The sequence below is a fragment of the Leopardus geoffroyi genome, chromosome C1, assembly GCF_018350155.1.
Source record: "Leopardus geoffroyi isolate Oge1 chromosome C1, O.geoffroyi_Oge1_pat1.0, whole genome shotgun sequence".
In the NCBI taxonomy this organism is placed as follows: Eukaryota; Metazoa; Chordata; class Mammalia; order Carnivora; family Felidae; genus Leopardus; species Leopardus geoffroyi.
In genome coordinates, this window is record NC_059328.1 from 175,204,533 (window position 1) to 175,227,814 (window position 23,282).

The 23,282-nt window shown below is 34.9% G+C and overlaps 2 long non-coding RNA genes and 1 pseudogene across 2 annotated transcripts in view; all 3 read left to right on the forward strand.

The window, feature by feature from the left end:
* The window catches only part of LOC123599204, a 177,822-nt gene that overhangs the window by 33,764 nt on the left and 120,776 nt on the right, over nt 1-23,282 (forward strand). The window lies entirely within an intron of this gene.
* On the forward strand, nt 344-20,959 carry LOC123599203. The gene is made up of 4 exons (XR_006713036.1): nt 344-613; nt 17,737-17,741; nt 18,843-18,845; nt 20,950-20,959. It is a non-coding gene; the product is annotated as an uncharacterized LOC123599203 (long non-coding RNA).
* Nucleotides 8,409-9,087, forward strand: LOC123599201 (annotated as a pseudogene).

Sequence of the window (23,282 nt, forward strand, 5' to 3'; positions counted from 1 at the left end):
AGGCATTACAACCTTTTGTACAGAGAAGCCACTTTATTTATACAATGTTACTAGGACAAGGAAGATTCATTTAAACGCAATTTGCTCTTATAAGTGTAAAGTAAATTAACCAATCAAATATGCGGTTGCCACTGACATTACAGGTAGAAATATAAGAGAAATTTAAAACAGGAAAATAACTGACACAACAACTTTAAACAGGAGCTGAAACTTGGACTGTCAGGCAAAGAGAAGAAAAAAAAAATCAGCCTGTTTTGAAAGAAAAACATTCTATAAGCCTGCATTTCAGGAGAACATGCAATTCCTTAAGTTTACCATCTTCAAAAATCAAACTAATTGTATGACATTTTTACATTAGCACAACAAACAGCTTTTCCCTAGTAAGTCCAATTTCCCATAGAAAGCAAGGGACTGTAAGTGGTTCCTGTTGTACAACTAACCCTTAACCTGTAAAGCTTCTCAATTGGAGTCCATTTGCCCTTTTGTAAATAAGGGATGGTGATATTGTTACTCAGGCCTAAAAAGCAGGAAAAGTGCAACAAATCCTTAGGGGTTCGTAATACAGTGGATTCCCCCTTCTGCAATGTTTGGAAAAATTTGTAACCCTAAGCTAGTTTTTCCCCATAGGAGGAATGTTTCTAATACAACCCATACATTGAAAACAAAATCTACCTTCTTTAAGTGGCCCTTACATTACTATAGTCTACCTCCTTGATTTAAGGGGGGAAAGTCCTAGCTCTAAATTACTTACATTTTACAAGTCCACGATGACAGAGAATGGAAGGCACTGTTTTTCACATTCATCTAATCTTATGTAAAACAAAGGTACATGTGCTAACAGTAAAGCATTTGCTGATTTTTGATGTATGTGAATAGGACTAACAAGCAAATTGTAGGTGCTTCCTTTCATATGAAAAGGAATTAGGTAAAAGAAGAACCAGCCCCTTTGATTTTAGTACTGCCAAAACAAGTAAGCCCCCAGAATAATTACAAAAATGTGGAGGATGATAGGCCAGGAAGACTTCAATTTAAAGTACTGCCAAAATATAAAACTCTGAAACTTTTAAAATTATCTTGAGAAGTGAAGAAAAGTCGGAAGTAAATGCAGAAGTTATTTTTTAAAGTTTGTTTTTTCTTAATGGTAGATATGAAAATGTATTAAAACTGTAACAAAGTAAAGATAAATCAACAGGAGACTCCAAAATTATACTTCAGGAAATTTTCACACTATTTTGGAGTAGAGCCATCATGAACTGAAATGTAAAAAGTGCCTCATCTACTTAAACAAATTTTTTTTAATGTTTATTTATTTTTTAGAGAGAGACAGAGAGAGAGTGAGCATGAGCAGGGGAGGGGCAGAGAGAGAGGGAGACATAGAATCAGAAGCAGGCTCCAGGCTCTCAGCTCCCAATGCAGAGATCGAACCCATGAACCATGGGATCATGACCTGAGCCGAAGTCAGACACTTAACTGACTGAGCCACTCCGTCTTCCTATCATCAACTTTTTAAAAAAAAATAAATCCAAACTAGAATTAGGGGATTTGGACAGAAAAAAATAGGTGAAACAGTAAAATAGCCAAAATAGAAAATAGACAATATATAGTTTAAATATTTACAAGATTTTCCAGCTATCTTTCTGTTACTGACTTCTAGTTTAATCTCATTGTGATCTGAGAACACGTTTAGTACGATTTTATTCTTTTACACTTGTTAAAAGTCCAGAATGTGGTCTATTTGGTGAATATTAATTAGATAAAATTGATTTCTTTACATAGCTGAACTGAATTTAATTGACATTATAAAACACTTTATTCAGAATAATACACATTTTGTCAAGCTTATATGGAACATTCCCAAATAGACCACATTCTGGAAAATCCCTAAATGTTGAAAATTTTTAAAAAGACACTTCTAAATAAACCCATATGTTGAAGAAGTCTCAAGAGAAATTGAAATATTTCAACTAAATGGAAATGAAAATAATACCAAAATCTGCGGAATATGGTGAAAGTAGTGATTAAATAGAAATTTATAGATTAAATGCATATATTAGAAAAAAATAACTAAAATTGAAAACCTAAGCTTGTACCATAGGAAAATAGAAAAGAACAATTTAAAAGCAGAAGAAAAATACTAAAAGAGCAGAAGTTAATAACATTTGAAGCAGGCAAACAATAGAAGAGATTTAAAAATCAAAAACAATTTCCATGAAAAGATCATTAAATTAGTAAACTTCAAGCAAGGCTAACCAAGGAAAAAGAGAGAGGACACAATTCATTAATATAAAAAAGAATGAAAGAAAATGAAAGAAGCTATATCATGGAAATTCAAAGGGTAATAAAGGAATATTTGTATGCATACAAATTTGATAACTTAGGTGAAATGAACTAATCCCTTGAAATCTACAAAATACTGAAATTCTCAAAAAAATAGATAATTTTAATGTCTATATAATTTTAAGTATTGAATTAATAATCAAAACCTTCCAAAAAATACATCACCATGATTGTTTCAGTAGTAAATTATATCAAAAATTAAAGGAATAAATTATATAAATTCTCTATAATCTATTCCAGAAAATAAAAGCAGAGGAACACTTCCTAATTCATTATATAATGCTGGTATTACCCTAATACTAATTAGATTAGATTGATTGACGGTGCTTTTCAGCTCTTCTATATTCTTACTGATTTTCTGTCAGTTACTGACAGAGGGATGTTAATGTCTCCAACTGTATTGGTCAGTTTGTCCATTTCTCTTAAATTGTTAGATGTTTTCCTCATATATTTTGACATGTTTAAGATATGTCATTAGAAATGCCCTACTAATCTTATCCTTGATAACAATTCATCATTCCTTTTTTTTTTTTAATGTTTATTTACTTTTGAGACAAAGAGTGCAAGCAGGAGGGGCAGAGAGACAGGGAGACAGAGGATTAGAAGTCAGCTCTCTGCTGTCAGCACAGAGCCTAATGTGGAGCTGAAACCCACAAATTATGAGATCATGCCCTGAGCCGAATTCAGATGCTTAACTGACAGGTGCCACTACAGTTCATCATTCTTAATGGTCAGCTTTGTCTCAAATTAATAGTTACTCCAGTTTTTTGTTTGTCTGTTTTATTTTGTTTAAACATCTTTCTTCACCCCTTTACCCTTAACCAATCTGTGTCTTTATATTTAAAGTGTTGATCTTATAGATAGCATGTAGTTGGGTCTTGTGTTTTATTTACTCTAACATTCTTTGTCTTTTCATTGGTGTATTTAGGCCATTCCTATTTAAATTGTTATTTATATATTTTGATATAATACTTAACTGTTTATAATTGTTTTTTATGCACTGAATTTATTCTTTGTTTTTTTTTCCTTTTGTTTTTCTGACTTCTTTGGTATATAATTGCATTCTCCTTTCTTATAAAAATATTTATATTCCCATTTTTCTAAAAAATAGTTATCCTCAAATTTACAATATATAGTTTTAACTAATTTAAACCCATTTTCAAATAACACTACACCAATTCATGTGTATTAAGGTATATTATTTATCCCTATGCTATATTTGCCCAATAGATTACTATTATTGCTTTGAACAGTTATCTTTTAAATCAATTAAGTATAAGCAAAATAACTTTTATTTTTATTATTCTTTCTCCAGCGCTCTTTATTTATATAGGTCTCTACTAGAACTTTTTTTAGCATAGAAATTCTTCTAAAACCTCTTTCAGAGCTGGTTGGCTCTGATTGATTCCCTCGGTTCTTATTTTTCTGAGAAATTATTTTTCTTTCAGTTTTGAAAGATGATTTTGCTAGACATAGAATTCTAACCTGGTGATGTTTTTTCTTCATGCACTCAAAATATTTAGATCCACTCTTCCTTGCATGGTTTCTGATCTTATAAGCAGTCTGCTATAATTCTTACCTTTGTTCCTCTGGAGGTAAACTCTTTTATTCTTTAGCATCTTTCAAGATTTTTTTTTTTTGGTCTCCTGTTTCTCTAATTTGAATATATTGTTTGAGAGTGTGTGTGTTGGGGTGGGGGGGGGCATTTTTCCTGCTTGGTGTTCTCTGGGCTTTGTAGATCTAAGGTTTGGAGTCTGTTATTAACTTGGAAATCTCCAACTTAAGCTCACTGATTTTTTTTTTTTTTTTTTTTTTAGCTCACTGATTCTTTACTCAGCAATTTTGAGTCTACTGATAATCTTCTTAAAGGCATTTTTCGTTTCTGCTACCATAAGCTTAATTTCTACAATTTCCTTTTGATTACTTTTTTTGTTTGTCTTTTTAACGTTTATTTATTTTTGAGACAGAGAGAGAGCATGAATGGGGGAGGGTCAGAGAGAGGGAGACGCAGAATCTGAAACAGGCTCTAGGCTCTGAGTTGTCAGCACAGAGCCCAACACCGCGCTCGAACTCACAGACGGTGAGATCATGACTTGAGCCAAAACCAAAAGTGTGTGTGTGTGTGTGTGTGTGTGTGTGTGTGTGCGCGCGCGTGCGCGCGCACGCATGTGTACCACATCTTTTTTCTTTAAAGTTTATTTATTTACTTAGAGCAGGTGAGCACAAGCAGGAGAGGTGCAGAGAGAGGGAGAGACAGAATCCCAAGCAGATTCCATGCTGCTAGCACAGAGCCCACTCAGAGCTCAAACTCCTGAACTGTGAGATCATGACCTGAGCTGAGATCAAGAGTTAGACGCTTAACCTACTGAACCTCCCAGGCGCCCATGTACCGTATCTTTTTTTTTATTAAGTTTATTTATTTATTTATTTATTTGAGAAAGAGAGATAGAGCACGAGCAGGGGAAAGGCAGAGAGAGGGAGAGAGAGAATCTCAAGTACGTTCCACGCTAAAAGCGTGGAGCCTGATGTGGGGCTAACTCACGAATGGCAAGATCATGACCTGAGCTGAAACCAAAAGTCAGATGTTTGACTGAGCAACCCAGGTGCCCCATTTTTTTAATCCATTCATTTATGAATTGACATGTGGATTGCCTTAGTATCTTGGCTATTGTAAATAATGCTGCAGTAAACATAAGCATGCATAAATCTTTTCAAATTAGTGTTTTTGTTTTTTTGGGGGTAAATATCCAGTGTTGGAATTATTGGATCATGTGATGATTCGATTTTGAATTTTGTGAGGGACCTCCATACTGTTTCTCTCTGTGACAGCACCGATTTGCATTCCCAAGAACAATGTATGAGGGCTCCTTTTTCTCCTCATCCTCACTAACACTTGTTATTTCTTGTCCTTTTGATTCTAGCCATTCTAGTGGTGGTAAGGTGATATCTCATTGTGGTTTTGATTTGTATTTCCTTGATGATTAGTGATATTGTGCATCTTTTCATGCATCTGTTGGCCATTTGTATGTCTTTGGAAAAATGTGTATTCAGATCCTCTCTGCCCATTTTTAATAAGATTATTCATTGTTTGGTATTGAGTTAAGTTCTTTATATATTTTGGATATTAGTCCCTTATCAAATATATCTGTGGAAAATATCTTCTTCCATTTAGTAGGTTGCCTTGTTGCTTTACTGATGCTTCACTGTGCAAAAGCTTTTTATTTTGGTATAGTACCAATAGTTTAATTTTTCTTTTATTTCCCTTGCCTCAGGAAACATATTTAGAAAAATGTTTCTATGGCTGGTGTCAAAGAAATTACTTCCTGTATTTTCTTCTAGGAGTTTTATGGTTTCAGGGTCTTACATTTAGGTCTTTAGTCCATTTGAGTTTATTTTTTGTATATGGTGTAAGTGGGTAATCCAGTTTCACCCTTTTGCCTATAGCTGTCCAGTTTCCCCAGTATCATTTGTTGGAGAGAATATCTTTTTCCCCATTATATATTCTTGCCTGCTTTGTTACGGATTAATTGTGGATATATATATGTATATAGGGTTATATATGTATACATATAGGGTTATATATATATATATATAGAGAGAGAGTTATATATATATATATATATGGTTATATATATAATATATATATATTATATATATATTATATATATAATTGTGGATTTATTTCTGGGCTGTCTATTCTGTTCTATTGAGATATGTGTTTATTTTTGTGCCAGTATCATACTATTGTTGTTGTTGTTTTGTTGTTGCTGCTGTTGTTTGTTTGTTTGTTTTTAAGTAGGCCTCATACCCAGCATGGAGTTCAATGCAAGGCTTGGACTCACGACCCTGTGGTCAAGACCAGATCTGAGATCGAGGTTGGATGCTTAACTAACTGAGCCACCCAGGCACCCCAGCATAATGTTCTGATAATTACAACTTTGTAGTGTATCTTGAAATGAATTGTAGTAGCTCCAGCTTTGTTCCTCTCTCTCCATATTACTCTGGCTATTTTGGGTCTTTTATGGCTCAGTATTTCATTATTCTTTGTTTTAGTATTCTTTGTGTTCTGTGAAAAATGTTGTTGGTATTTTGTTAGGGATTGCATTAATTCCATAGATTGCTTTGAGAAGAATGGGCATTTTAACAACCGACGTAAATGTTCTTTTAATCCATGAGCATGGAATATCTTCCCATTTGTTCATGTTATCTTCAATTTCTTTCATCGGTGTTTTTGTAGTATAGGTCTTTCACCTCCCTGGGTAAGTTTATATCTAGGTATTTTATTATTTTTATTGAAACTTTTAAATGGGATTTTCTTAATTTCTCTTTTTGCTACTTCATTATTAATGTATAGATATGTAGCAGATTTCTCTATATTGATTTTATATCCTGCAACTTTGCTGAATTCACTGATCAGGCTAGTAGGTTTTTGGTGGAGCACCTAAATACATAAAGCAATTATTAAGGAATTGACAGTAATACAATAATAGCAGGGGACTTTAACACCCCATTTACATCAATGAATTATTGTCCTTACAGAAAATCAACAAGGAAACAGCGGAATTGAGTGACACATTAGACTAGATGGACCAAACAGATATATTCAGAACATTCCATTCAAAAGCTGTGGATTATACATTATTTTCAAGCATACATGAAACATTCTCCATAATGGGTCATGTGTTGGGCCACAAAACAAGTCTCAGTAAATTCAAAATCACTGAAATAGTATTATGCATCTTTTCTAACCACAATGGTACAAAACTAGAAATGAATCACAAGAAAAAATCTAGAAAGAACCTAAATACAGGGAGGCTAAATAACATGCCACTAAAGAATGAGTGGGTCTAATCAATAAATCAAAGAGGAAATTTAAAAATACACAGAGAAAAGTGAAAATGAAAACAATGTTCCAAAATCTTTGGGATGCAGCAAAAGTGGTTTTAAGAGGGAGGTCTTAGCCATACAGACCTACCTCAAGAAACAAGAAAAATCTCAAGTAAGCAACCTAACCTTACACCTGAAGGGGCTAGAGAAAGAAAAACAAAGTCCAAAGCCAGTAGGAGGAAGGGAATAGTAAAGATCAGAGACTTTTTTCAGTCTCTAAATGAAAACAAAACAAAACAACAATAGAATAGAACAATGAAACTAGGAGTTGGTTCTTGAAAAGATAAACAAAATTGATAGTTTTTTGAAAAAGTTTATTTATTTTGAGAGAGAGAGCATGCCTACAACCAAGGGAGGAGCAAAGAAAGAGAGAAAAGAATACCAAGCAGGCTCCACACTACCAGTGCTTTGACCATGAGATCATGACCTGAACTGAAATCAAGAGTTATACACTTAATTGACTGAGCCACCCAGGCACCCCCAAATTGATAAACTTTTAACCAGACACAGAAAGAAGAAAAGAGAGAGGGCTCGAATAAGCAAAACCAGAAATGAAGGAGCAAATCTCAAAAACAGATATGTCAAAGCAAAATAACAACTGACACCGCAAATATACAAGGGATTGCAAGAGAATATTAGGAAAAATCATATGCCAACAAATTGGACAACCTAGAAGAAATGGATAAATTCTTAGAAACATATAACTTGCCAAAACTGAATCCAGAAGAAATACAAAGTTTGAACAGACGAGTTGCTGGCAATGAAATTGAATCATTAATCAAAAAAAATCTTAACAAATGAGCCTAGGACCAAATGGCTTTACAGTTAAATTCTATCAAAAATTTTTAAAAGGCTTAACATCAGGGTACCTGGCTGGCTCAATCTGTAAAGCATGTGACTTTTAATCTCAGGGTTGTGAGTTCAAGCCCTGCATTGGGTGTGGAGCCTACTTAAAATAAAAATGAAAAAAAAAAAAGAGTTAATGCCTATTTTTTTTTCTCAAACTGCTCCAAAATATAGAAGAGGAAGGAAAGTTTTCAGATTGAGTCTATGAGGCCATCATTACCCTGATACCAAAACCAGATAGAGACACTACAAAGATACTACATTGACTATCTCTGATGAGCATAGATGCAAAAAATTCTCAACAAATCTCTTTTCCAGTTATTTTAGCTCCAGTCACTATGTCCAGCAAAGTCTCCCATGCCACTGTCTACATGGTGGTGTGGGAAGTCCTATATGGGAACTAGTGCAAGTGCTGGAAGTTTTTGGAGATGATCGTGCTGAAGATCAGCCAGAAGAACTAGGGCAAATGTTTCTCAGGCATGCATCATCAAGCTTAAGTCCACTCCCTGCCCAAATTATCCATATGTATTCTGGGGGGCCTGCAGCACTGTGATGAGGCCAACTCTGTGGCTTGGCCTTGGTCCATGTGGATAATGTCCCATGTAGACATTGAGGTGTTGAAGAAACTCAACAAGAGTAAGAAATTGGTCAAGAAGCTGTCCAAGAAGTATGATGCCTTTTTGGCTTCAGAATCTCTGTTCAAGCAGATACCCCTGATCCTGGGCCCAGGCTTTAATGAGGCTGGCAAATTCCTTCCTTGCTGCCCTACAATGAGAAAATGGTGGCCCATGTCAAAGCAAAGTCCATGATCGAATTCAAGAGGAAGAAGTGTTGTGTTGGGCAGTGGCCATTGGCCACATGAAGATGATAGATAATGAGCTTATGTACAACATCCACTTAGCTGTCAATATCCTAGTATCATTGCTCAAGAAGTATTGGCAGCATGCCCTGGCTTTATACATTAAGAGTGCCTCTTTACTAAGGTACAGCTTAATAAATCCTAGTGCTACCAATTAAAAAAAATCCGCAACAAAATATTAGCAAACCAAATCCAACAATACGTTAAAAAACATAATTCACCATGGTCAAGTGCGATTTATTCCAGGGATGCATAGGTGGTTCAGTATTTGCAAATCAACCAACATGGTACATCACATTCACTAGAGAAAGGGTAAAAACTATATGATCATCTTAATACATGCAGAAAAGGCATGTGACAAAGTACAACATCCATTCATGATAAAAACTCTCAACAAAGTAGGTTTAGAGAGACCTAATATAATATGTTGAGAGACCTCAACATAATAAAGGCTATATATATGAAAAATCCACAGCTAACATTTTACTCAACAGTGAAAAACAGACGGAGCACCTGGGTGGCTCAGTCAGTTAAGTGCCTGACTTCGGTTCAGGTGATGACCTCATGGTCTCTGAGGTGGAGACCCGCATTGGGCTCTGTCCTGACAGCTCAGAGCCTGGAGCCTGCTTCTGATTCCGTGGGTCTCCTCTCTCTCTCTCTGCCCGTCTGTTTCTCTCTCTCTCTCTCTTAAAAATAAGTGAACATTAAAAAAATTAAAAAAAAAACTGAGATCTTTTTCTCTGAGCTCAGGAATAAGACAAGGATGTCCACTGTCACCACTTTTATTCAACATAGTACTGGAAGTCTTAGCCACAGCAATCAGACATGAAACACACACACACATACACACACAAACATCCAAATTGGTATGTAAGAAGTAAAACTTTCATTATTTACAGTAGATATGGTACTATATATTATTTTAATGTGATGTGGTGTTATGTTGAAGAGAGGGAGCATTTTAGAATCTTTTCATTAAATCTCAGTTTTGGGGCACCTGGGTGGCTCAGTTGGTTAAGCGTTCAACTTCGCCTCAGGTCATGATCTCATGTTGTGTGGGTTCAAGCCCCGCATTGGGCTGTGTACTGACCACTCAGAGCCTGGAGCTTGCTTCAGGTTCTGTGTCTCCCTCTCTGCTCCTCCCTTGCTCATCCTCTCTCTCTCTCTCTCTCTCTCTCTCTCTCAAAGATAAATAAATGTTTAAAAAAATTAAAAAAAACAATTCTCAGTCTTCTGGTGGGCCTGTGCTTTGCAGATGTTACCTTCAAAGTGTTTCTCAACTGGCATAGCTTTTTTTCCTCCCAGGTTTCTATTCTCCTCCCTGGATATAGAATTCTAATTGATTTACTTAAAATCATCACCCCTGTTAACTATGATTTTTTTTCCCTTTGTAGGTGTGACATGAAGGCTAGAGGGCTTAGAATCAGAGGAATTCTATTCCCTCAGTTGTGATAAGGCTCTAGCAAAGACTTTTCTCCTGAAAAGTAGGCTTTTTTTATGGAGAGGGTTTAGGTTTCTTCTCTTCTCTGTCATAGCTGTGAAGAGATCTTTGAGATCTCCTTCACTGTGAGAACCTGGTGGGGTTCTGGAAGGGGCAGTCCAGAAATATGTGTATTTCCCCTAAAACTGCAGTCTTCAAAAGTTTGTCACTTTGTCACTCACTCTAGCTTTCATCAGGTTACTGCAATTCATAAAAATTAGTATTTAAGTGTTCGTACCAGTTTCTGCTCTAAGTAAGTAGGTCTTGGCTATGTCTCTCTGGATTCAACTGCCTTTCCAGATTTAAAGAGATAGTTTGCCCTATGATCTTAGTTCTCTGATGGGTTCAAGAAACATTATTGATTTTTCTGTTTTTCAACTTTCTTATTGCAAGTAACTGTTTCTAAGTGCTTTATTTTTCAAAGTTGAAAACGGATGTAATCTCATCTATTTATAAAATTTTCATTGTTATACTTTTCATACTAGTTATTACCATCTTGTTCTTCTTTGGAACTTCTTGATCTTAATTCGTATTACTAACACTTAATTCATATTACTAATTACTAAATCTTCCCCTTCATTGAGAGTGGTTATTATTCTTTCTTTTTGGATGTTTATTCATTTTGAGAGAAAGAGAGAGAGACAGAGACAGAGCAAGCAGGGGAGGAGCAGAGAGATTGGGAAAGAGAGAGAATCCCAGCACAGGGCTTCCCACGATCCCTAAGATCATGACCTGAGCCGAAATCAAGAGTCAGACCCTTAACTGACTGAGCCACCCATCCACCTGAGAGTGGTTATTATTCTTGAGCTCTCTACACTGTTTACTCTCTTTTTTACAGTATGAACATTTCTGTTTTATTGTCACATTCCATAGCAGTGATATAAAACAGATGTGTAAACTTTTTGTCTAGGAACTTATTCTCCCTTGATACATCACTTAAGATGAAAGTGGGTAGGTTTCTCAGGAGAGAATACTGCCCATACTGTGATTTGTACCCTGCCTGTAAGAAAAGTTGAAGGTTATGACCTGAGGGAAGAATGCTGTAGATAGTGAAGTACTCAGGTTACTACCACACTAGGTTGCACTTTTGTCCTTCAGGAACTCTGCAAATCCACTCTCAGAATACTCTCTTAAACTTCAAAAGGTTTAGACTTCGAATGTGGACTATAGCAGTCCAAGGTGATGATCTCCTTTGACTTGAATCTCCTGGCCTTGGGAATACAAGGATGGAAGAAAGAAGAAGGTAGGAATTTTCGAATTTATCTGGTCTACCTGTATCATACTCCCTGGCCAGATTTTCATGCTGTCTTGATATTATTCCAACAAAACCTGGGTGACCTTGGCTATAATAACTGGTTTTTGTTATATAGTGGCAAAAGGTCAAACAAGAATATGTCCAAGGTAATGTGGAGAGAAAAATACAAAATGCACAAACACTGCATTCAAAATAGCCCCAGACTGTAGTGCTGCCTGCTTTAGATTGCATTTTCTTCCTTGCCAGAATGGTTTCTCAGAGTTTAGTATGAGTTTTTTAGAATGCGTTGCTCTCGGGGCGCCTGGGTGGTGCAGTTGGTTAAGCGTCCGACTTCAGCCAGGTCACGATCTCGCAGTCCGTGAGTTCGAGCCCCGCGTCAGGCTCTGGGCTGATGGCTCAGAGCCTGGAGCCTGTTTCCGATTCTGTGTCTCCCTCTCTCTCTGCCCCTCCCCCGTTCATGCTCTGTCTCTCTCTGTCCCAAAAATAAATAAACGTTGAAAAAAAAAATTAGAATGCGTTGCTCTCTCTCTTTTTCTTTTGTTTTGTTTCCAGAGTTAAGCTTGGGGCAGGAAGTCAACAACATTTATATCCACATTTATTTCTTGTGCCAATATAAATATATTGAAACGTAAACTGGATGCTTTGTCTAGACTGTCCCAAAATGGAACTTTGCTACCAATATGAATTGCTTATTAGAATTTTGCTACCTAAATAAAATCTTAAATAACACAGTTGTATATAGTAAGGAGAAATTGGTTTATTGAAACAGTCATTTTCTGAAAAGGCAAGTAATCTGTTCAAGACTTTCTCAAATATTATCTATGGACATTTTTTGCAATAATTTTAGGAAGTGAAATAATATAAAATGATGATAGTAATTTTAAAAACCACCATGAAAGAATCTTGCCTTCATGTAATGTAGCATTTTAAATCTAAATTTATTCTGTTCCATTGATCTATGTCTCTGTTTTGCTGCTAATACCATACTGTCTTGATCTCTAAAGCTTTATAATATAACTTGAAGTCTGGAATTGTGATGCCTCCAGTTTTGCTTTTCAAGATCACTTTAGCTATTTGGGGTGTTTGTGGTTCTATACAAATTTTAGGGTTGTTTTAGCTCTGTGAAAAATGCTGGTGGCATTTTGATAGAGATTGCATTAAATGTGTAGATTGCTTTGGGTAGTACAGACGTTTTAACAAAATTTGTTATTCCAATTCATGAGCAGGGAATGTTTTCCCATTTCTCTGTGTCATCTTCAAATTCTTTAATAAGTGTTTTATAGTTTTTAGAGTACAGATATTTATCTCTTTGGTTAGGTTTATTCCTAAGTATCTTAAGAATTTTTAGTGCAATTGTAAATGGGACTGATTCCTTGATTTCTTTTTCTGCTGTTTCATTAATGGTGTATAGAAATGCAAGAGATTTCTGTACATTGATTTTGTATCCTGTGATTTTACTAAATAGAAAACCCAGAAATGGACCCATAACTATATGGTCAACTCATCTTTGACAAAACAGGAGTATCCAGTGAAAAAAAGACAGTCTCTTCAGCAAATGGTGTTGGGAAGACTGGACAACAATAATGCAAAAGAATGAAACTGGACCACTGTCTTACACCATACACAAAAATGAATTCAAAATGGGTGAAAGACCTAATTTTAAGATGGGAAATCATAAAAATTCTAGAGGAGAGCCCTGGCAGCAACCTCTTTGACATGGGTTGAAGCAACTTCTTACTAGATATGTCTCCTGAGACAAAGGAAACTAAAGGAAAAATAAACTACTGGGACATCATCAAAACAAAAAGCATCTGCACAGCGAAGGAAACAATCAGCAAAATTAAAGGCAACCTTTGGAATGGGAGAAGACATTTGCAAGTGGCATATCTGATAAAGGGTTAGTATGCAAAATATATAAAGAACTTATCAAACTCAGCACCCAAAAAATAAATAATCCAGTTAAAAATGGGCAGAAAGGAGGATATCTGAGTGGCTCAGTCAGTTAATTGTCCAACTCCTGGTTTGGGCTCAGGTCATGATCTCACGGTTCGTGAGATCAAGCCCCACATTGGGCTCTGCACTGATAGTGTGGAGTCTGCTTGGGATTCTCTCTCTTCCTCTCTCTTTGCCCCTTCCCCACTCATGCTTTCTCTCTCACACACAGAATAAATAAACATTAAAAAAATGTAAAAAATAATGGGTAGAAAGGGGCACCTGGATGGCTCAGTTAGTTAAGTGTCCAGCTCTTGATTTTGGAAAAAATGGGCAGAAGACATGAATAGACATTTTTACAAAGAAGGCATACAAGTGGCCAACAGCTGACAAGATTGTCAACATCAGGGAAATGCAAATCAAAACTATAATGAGATATCACCTTAAAACTGCCAGCTTGGCTAAAATTAACAACATAAGAAACAACAGATTTAGTGAGGAGGCAGAGAAAGGGGAACCCTCTTGCTGTTGGTAGGAATGCAAACTGGTGCAGCCATTCTGAAAAAACAGCATGAAGGTTCTTCAAAAAGTTAAAAACAGAACTACCCTATGACCCAGCAATTGCACTACTAGGTATTTGATCAAAGATACAAAAATACTGATTCAAATGGATTCATGCACCCTGATATTTATAGTAGCATGACCAACAATGGCCAAGTTATGGAAAGAACCCAAATGTCCATGGACTGATGAGTGGATAAAGATTATGTGGTATATATATATACAATGGAATATTACTCAGTCATCAAAAATGAAATTTTGCCATGACGTGGATGGAGCTGGAGAGTATTATGCTAAGTGAAATGAGAGACAAATACCATATGATTTCACTCATGTGGAATTTAAGAAACAAAACTTATGAAAACTTATCTCACACCTATTTCTCAGAGAAAGCAAGTTCATAAAATAAATCCACTGCTAATTTTCCCTAATGATTCTTTGTCAGGCTCACTACTATAAGTCAATATATTCGAGCACAGCTCTTATAGATGATCTTATAAAGTCAAAGACTTGTGGAATATTGAACTATTATATAACATTTTTCAGGCAGTTCTAACAGTTAATTTTCATAATTCAAAGAAAGATATATACTGAGGAGAAAAGAATAATACCAGTTTATTAGCAAAATATTTTTAGTAATTTCTGCATCCAACGTGGGGTTTGAACTCATGACCCCAAGATCAAGAGTCACATGCTCTACTGACTGAACCAGCTAAGCACTCCTATCAGCAAATGTTTTAAAGTGATTTTATATAATTTAATTTTCATATCAATATAAAATAATTTAACCAAAAAGAAGGCTACAGTACTGCACATACAAAAGAGATATTGTGGATTTAGACTCATATCCTTTATCTACAATTCAATTATCTATAGTTTTATTATGGTTATAATAATATATATTTTAATATACATTGGTTATGATCTTCATTCCTTTTTTTTCCTTCCACATAAACATATATTTATTGATCTTTTACTGTCTCACAAAGCCTGGGAATTTAAAAATGAGTAAGTCAAAGAATTTGAAGTCTATTAATAGAGGCAAATAAATGCATAATGTTTAAATATATAAAAATTACATGAAAATTTGACCTTGCCATTAATCAGGCTATGTAATAGATACTGCTAAAGTTAACAGCAAACAGTATTTCTCCCAAGTCCATATTGTAACATTAAAGTCTCATAATTATCCTCTTTATTTGAGTGACTGCTTTCTTTCCAATAATGGCCCCAACCTTTCTTCAGTACTTCTCAATCAAGATTGATGGAAACTCAATATTAAGTTTTTCTTGCATCATGACAGCAACAAATCCAGATCTGATCTGTGCAAATGTTAACCCCTCCTCAGAAACATTTATGCCAGCCTTGCCTTTACAAAAAGTCTTTCCTACTACCTCTTACCCAGAGGCTTATGGTTTCTCTGGTGAGCAATCTCCCTTGTTGTAGCAAGTTAATAAACCTAACTTTTTGGACTACAGGTTATCCCTGATAGTTTTTATTAGATGAGTTTTATTAATATTGAAATGAAAATGCTTATAAAACACTAGACTTTTTAGCTATGTAATAACATGATTTCTGTCTTATATTTTTAACCCTTTTAATATTTTGTATTATAGAGAGCAAGGTTAGTAAGGGCACAAACAATACTTTGAGTGTTTTAAACTCAACTACAAGATCAAAACGCATGTAAATGTTAGAAGAGGGAGAGAAATCAAAGCATCCTTTGTAGTTTATAATTCAAATACAAAGTAACTTAAAATACAAGTAACAAATTAAGTTTCAAATATATGATTTTGACATGTAAGCACAAGACTTTTCACCATAAACAAAAATGTTTTTTGCTAATAAAAATATTTTATTTAATATTTAAACATTTCATATTTAACCAGATTTTATGAAATATTTGAATTTCAGATAATCTGGTTTCTTACATGGTTGAAAAAAAAATGATAGGAGATGTGGAAATAACAGATTTGCAAATGTTTAGAATAGTAATTTTTTCTTCACAAGATTGCCATCATTTTGTGCATTTATATCCATGGCCATTCATTTTTTTCCAGTAATCTTAGGCACTTATTATAGGTCAAGTATCATGATAGATGCTGATGATACAAATATGGACAGTTGTTTGATGAACATTATATAACTTTTATAAAATATTACGTACACACAGGTGATTGAGCAAGTTTTTTGAGGCTTTGGAGAAAGGCTTTGCTACTGGATGATATATGACAATTCCTAGCTATACTACTTAAATGAAGGGAAACATTGACAATGGCAGTACTAAAAATTGCCATGTAACACATGCTTATCCTGTGGTCTGCCCTGTGTTATATAAAGAGAATTTATAGGCATTGTATCACTTAATCCTCCTAAGAACACTGTGGGGTAGTTACTTTTATGATGGCCTTTTAAAAATGATGTGGATAATATTTTTATAGGTTAAATATTTGTTCAAAGTTATAAAGAGAAATGGAGTCAGGACTTTAAGTTAGCTCTTCTCTAGTATGAGAGCTAGCATGCCTTTTTAATGTTAGCATCACATTTTTTATACAGCTGATGACAACTAACTAGAAAAAGCTTCACAATGCTGCTTTTGAAAGAATGTGCTAATAGTTGTAAAAGAAGTCAACTGCTAAGCATTTCCTCCTGATCAAGGGGATAAAATCTAAAATGAGAAGAGGATTTTCTGCTTGGTGCCAGAAAAAGATAAAAACAATTGCACTCAGATGTAAAGCCTGGAAAAGAGACAGCACAGGGGGATAATGAAGATGTGTTTGTGTGTTATTGGAGGGTTTCTTATGCTCTCCTAAGTGAATTATTAAACAAAACCAAAGAATAAGCTTTGCTAATTTAAAGGAAATTATTTTTCTAGGGCAGCATTTCTGCAGTTGGTTTCTCAGAATTGCATTGAAATGATGATTTGGGGTATGGGAAGAAAAAGAAGGTGAATGGTTCTCTGGCCAAATGCATTTGGAAAATATGATGTACTATTCGATATTCACAAATTCCATTAGCATATTAAAGATTCCAAGAATTTCTGTAATAGGAAAACCTATTTGACTTAAACCAGTATTTATCATCCATTCAATAATTTTTCAAAGAGTTAGTGGTATTAGTTTGCTGCAAAATGTGCTTTGGGAAATGTTGGTTTATGGATACTTAAATATGTTCAGGAATAAGAAATAAATATATAATTCAAATTCTTTTTTACATAAGGAAAAGTTTTAATTTGCAGTTTCTTAATAAAATGAAACTTTTAAAGAGAATGCTTGAATTTTACATATTTTTACATTAGGTAATAAATGCTTTTGATGAGGGTAAGAGCTCTTAATAAAGGCATTGGTTTTAGAATAAACAAGAGTAAATGTCCTATGTTCTCTCCTGCTGAGGACAGAAATCTTGCTATGACAACAACCTACACATATACTTGATTTATAGCCCTGAACATTACTATGCCATTTTATAATAAAAAATGGTCAATTTTATCACAAGTAAAACCTATTCCAGGTGATGTAGGAAACGAAGGCTAAAGAAAAAATTAAATTTCCTTACAATATTGACAAGTCTTTGAGACAGGCAGAGTGACCTTCATCTAGGAGCTCAACTGTCTTGATGTTGATACATTGGTAAGGGCAAAAGGCAATCTTAACATTAAACTGATCTCCAGGATCCTATAAGTGTCCTTTAACATACAACAATTGCTTTGGAAACTTCCTTTATCTCTACCCCCAAGATATATGTTAGCAATCATCCTCTGAACATATGGCCCACCGATATACATCTGAAAGTTCTCATGACTAAGGTTTTATTAGACAGTAATAAATGACATTTTCCTAACAAGAGCTAGCTTCCTCAAGGTCCTTGCTTCCAAAATTCCTTATAATGCTGTTGCTAACCCTTTCACAATTTGAACATATATAATCAGTTACTCCTTACAATTTCAATGCAGCTCTTGTGGCCCATGAGTCCTGTCTCCACGCTTTACTAAAACCCCTTCTTTCACTGAAGACATCTCAAGAATTCTTTCTTGACCATTCGCTCAGAATCCTAACATTTCTGTATCATTAAGTATTTGTTAGCTTTTAACAAAAATTTAGAAATTCTCAGGGGTGCCTAGGTGGCTCAGTCAGTTAATTGTCTACTTCGGCTCAGGTCATGAGCTCACAGTTCGTGGGTTTGAGCCCCGTGTCAGGCTCTGTGCTGACAGCTCAGATCCTGGAGCCTGCTTTGATTCTGTGTCTCCCTCTCTCTCTGACCCATCCCCACTCACGCTCTGTCTCTCTCTCTCTCAAATAAACATTAAATTTTTTTTTTAATTAGAAATTCTCATTGATATGGATTTTGGATTCCAGTGCATTCCTACATTACATGGTGATTATCTTCATTAGGAACTCCTGTGGAAGATAATATTTCTCTTACGAGGTGCTTCAGGAAAAGTTTACATTCTTTTCACTGCAGTTCACAAATGAAATGATAGATGACGTTAAGTCAGGAAAAAACAATGCATGCCTTATAAAAGCATTATTTTCAATAGTTTGAATTCAAATTTAGCTCTATCTTAGGTGAGTAGGCCTTTGTAGTATTCACTTATTTTGCCCTCACTGATAAATATGCATCATAAGATTCATGTAGGGGATTATGATTTTTAAAAAGCAGGTGATTGGGGCGCCTGGGTGGCTCAGTCGGTTAAGCGGCTGACTTCGGCTCAGGTCATGATCTCGCGGTCTGTGAGTTCGAGCCCTGCGTCGGGCTCTGTGCTGACAGCTCAGAGCCTGGACCCTGTTTCAGATTCTGTGTCTCCCTCTCTCTCTGACCCTCCCCCGTTCATGCTCTGTCTCTCTCTGTCTCAAAAATAAATAAACATTAAAAAAAAAAGCAGGTGATTGAATAGTCTTGGATTATTTTTATTTTTTCTGCTATTTTCTTTCTTTAGACTTTGGCAGCTCAGTGGTTTTCTTTTTTTTTAATGCTTTATTTATTTTTGAGAAAGACAGAGAGAGAGAGAGAGAGTGCGAGCTGAGGAGGGGCAGAGAGAGAGGGAGACAAAGAATCTGAAGCAGGATCCAGGCTCTGAGGTGTCAACACAGAGCCTGACATGAGGCTTGAACTCATGAACCATGAGATCATGACCCAAGCAGTAGTCAGATGCTTAACCTACTGAGCCACCCAGGCGCCCCCTCAATGGTTTTCTTTTCAACCATGCAAATGATATGGCAGGATTTCTTGTGCCATTTGTTATTCAAATACTGTTTTTTGCTATGTAAAAATTTGGAAAACAACATAATTTCCTTCCAATTTATATATGGGGCACTGAGAAATCATTTTAGAATATGACTTTATTTAATCAAAATTACTTAGTTTAGTTACTTAAAGGGTGTTTCTGGGTGCACACACACACACACACACACACACACACGTACACACACACCACTTATGTATATGTGTGTGTGCACGTGTTATATGTTCTATAAATTATATTACATATGTTTATATTTTATAATATATGTAAAATATGTATATTTGTGTATATGTGTATATGCATATATGCAAATATACATATATATGCAAAAAATGTGTATAAACAAATGCATACATATGCACATATCTTGGTTTAATGTTGGTTTAGTTAACACGGAACCATATTTTGTTCATGTCATGATACTCAAGCACATTGTGATGATGAACAATCTTATTTCATCATTGAACTTGTCTCAAGGGTAAGCAATTAAAAATTAACATTAGGGGCGCCTGGGTGGCACAGTCGGTTAAGCGTCCGACTTCAGCCAGGTCACGATCTCGCGGTCCGTGAGTTCGAGCCCTGCGTCAGGCTCTGGGCTGATGGCTCAGAGCCTGGAGCCTGTTTCCGATTCTGTGTCTCCCTCTCTCTCTGCCCCTCCCCCGTTCATGCTCTGTCTCTCTCTGTCCCAAAAATAAATAAACGTTGAAAAAAAAATTAAAAAAAAAAATTAACATTAAAAACTCTCACAACACTACTTCAATAAGTATGAGACCAAATGTAAACCTACTATATTGTTATTATAAATGCCATTTTCATTGATGAATATTAACTCAAAATCAATAATATATGTTTTTATAAAGTACCTCCATTTGATTTTACATTTAATTTCATATTGTTTGGGATCATGCACTATTTAAATGAAAACAAAATGAAACATTTTCAATAATTTCTAAACCAAAGGTTGTCTAGAATTTTATAAAGCCAAAAGTTCATTAAAGAATATGTAGATTTCAAGGGCACCTGGGTGGTTCAGTCAGTTAGGCGTTCACTTTCAGCTCAAGTCACGAGGTCACGGTTCCTAAATTTGAGCCCTACATCAGGCTTTCTGCTGTCAGCACAGAGCCCACTTCGGATCCTCTGTCCCCCTGTCTCTCTACCCCTCCCCTGCTCACTCTCTCTCTCTCTATCAAAATAAACTTAAAAAAAAGAATATGTAGATTTCAGTAGAACAAATTAAATTTTCTCCAGTATATTTTCTGTTAAAACTTATACATTACACACTGAAGGGGTAAGGAAGATAAGTAATTTACTAATACCTTTGATCATTGCTACCTTTCATTGACTAGCAGTGAAATGTGTTTATGTATAAACAAGTAAGCCATGCATAAGGAAACTCTCTCTAAAAATACATAATACCCAAAAGGTGTAGGATGTAATAAAAATTATTTCATTTCTTATTTGTATACGTGTTTTATTTTTTATGTATTTTGGGTACATCATGTGTGTTATATATCATATATAATACGTATTTTTAAAATATCAATAATAAGGAAAAGCACAACTTGAATGAGAAAAAAACAACTAATGCTAATACTATGATTAATTAAATGTTAGAATTATCTGTCAAGATTTTTAAATTATCCCTGAGGCTCTCTTTATTTATGATTATTTATTGCTTCACAAATAATTATAAATTCTTTTAAAACAAATGAAAAATAGAAAAATCTCAGCAAAAAAAGAAAATACATAAAAGAAACCAAATAGAAACTGTATAACTGCAAAGTAAACTAATAAGGAAAAAAACCTTGCTGGATGGACTCAATAGTGGAGTGGAGATAACAGAGGATAGAATAAGTGAACTTGAAGACAGGTCAACAGTTTACTGAATCTGAACAACAGAAAAATGATTGGAAGAAATGAACAGAGCCTCTGAGACTTGTAAGGTAATAATAGATTGACATTTATTATCAGCACGCCTGTGAAAGGAGTAGGAGAGTGGGGTTGAACAAATATTCAAAGAAAAAATGACTGAGGTTTTACCAAATCTGGAAAAAAGACATAAACCTATGGATTCAAGAAGTCCAGAGAAATTTAAATAGAATAAATCCAAAGAAATACCCATGAAGATGTATCCTAATTAAACTTATGAATATTAAAAACAAAGAAAACATTTTAAAAATAGCCAGAGAAAAATGACACTTGTGTTTAGAGGAACATCAATTTAAATGAGAGCATATTTCTTATCTGAAATCATAGAGGCCAGAAAGAAGTGGCACATCTCAACATTTTGCTGAAAGAAAGAACTGACAGAAATGCATCACGTATCCAGAGATTAGTCTCTAGCAAGACAATGTAGAAGCAGGGAAAACGAGAGGCTGTTATGATAATGTAGGAGGTAAATGATGATAAACCTAGAAGTCAGGTTTCTTGTTTTTTCTAGAGTGCTGTTGCTTTTACTCTGAATCAAGTTTTATATACTCATTTGTTAGAATTCATTAGGGAAGAGACATAAATTTGTATCTATTATTAACATTTTAACTGTAAACACATAAGGAAAAATCAGAAGTAGTGACAAAAATATGTGACATATATTTAAAAACAAGAACATAATTTAACATTAAAAGGAATTTCCTAGAAGCCTAAATAATGGCACAGGAAAGAAGTCATTAGAGGTTATTCAACCAAAATTAGGAGTAATCATGCCAAAATTGGAGCTAGTAGAAAATACTCTAAACCTCATATATTTAGGGAAGGCAGTGCTGAAACTGAGATTTTTTTCCTAACCAGTGTAAAAAAATTTTTTTGAATTAGCAGTCACTTTCTATTTACCTGCAAGGAAAAATGTATTGATATTTAGTGATCTCATCATTTGAAAGAATTAAAGACTGAATTCATGAATTGATTTTTCTTCTGTAAATTTATAGAGAAACATAAGCTCCATGTGGATACAGCAGTCTAAAATACTATCAGTATTGGGGCGCCTGGGTGGCTCAGTCGGTTAAGCCTCTGACTTCAGCTCAGGTCACGATCTCACGCTCCGTGAGTTCAAGCCCCGCGTTGGGCTCTGGGCTGATGGCTCAGAGCCTGGAGCCTGCTTCCGATTCTGTGTCTCCCTCTCTCTCTGCCCTTCCCCCATTCATGCTCTGTCTCTCTCTGTCTCAAAAATAAATAAACGGTACAAAAAAAAATTAAAATACTATCGGGATTGTGTATGATTTAGTTTAAAGATGAAAAAGAAATCATTTGATTCCATTTTTTGAATGAGTAATGTGTACTTGCACCTTACGTGGTTAAGCTAATTTTGCAAAACATCCCTGCTTTAATTCATCAGTTTAAGCTCTTAATTTCTGCCTTTGACTTTTCTAAGATGATATACATATATTCTGAGTTTTTAGAATTGAAAAATTATAATGATTGGGGGAAGAATTACATATGTAGATCATACAATTATACTATCCTGATGGGTGGGAGTGAGACTTAACCTTCATTTACAGAGAAGACAAGAAGGAAAACTGTCTAGACTATTTCCTTAGACTTTGAGGGATGAATTTTTGCAAGGATATTTATGATACAAAGTTTTTAGAAGCTCATTGTTAACCTAACTGGTAAAAAGAATAATTAAATGTCAATAAGCCTTTGAGTCTATTTCAAGTTATAGTCAGCAACAAGAAGAATATATCATCATTTTTTAAAATATATAGCCATCTCAAAAAAGTATTTGTAATTTGTGAAGTTTACCACATTAAATTATCTTTATAGCATCCTGATGGCGATTAGATGAAAATGTTATCTAAAGTAATTGAAGTGTGGGGTTCCTGGGTGGCTCGGTTGGTTAAACATCTGACTCTTGGTTTCAGTTCAGGTCATGATCTCACGGTTTGTG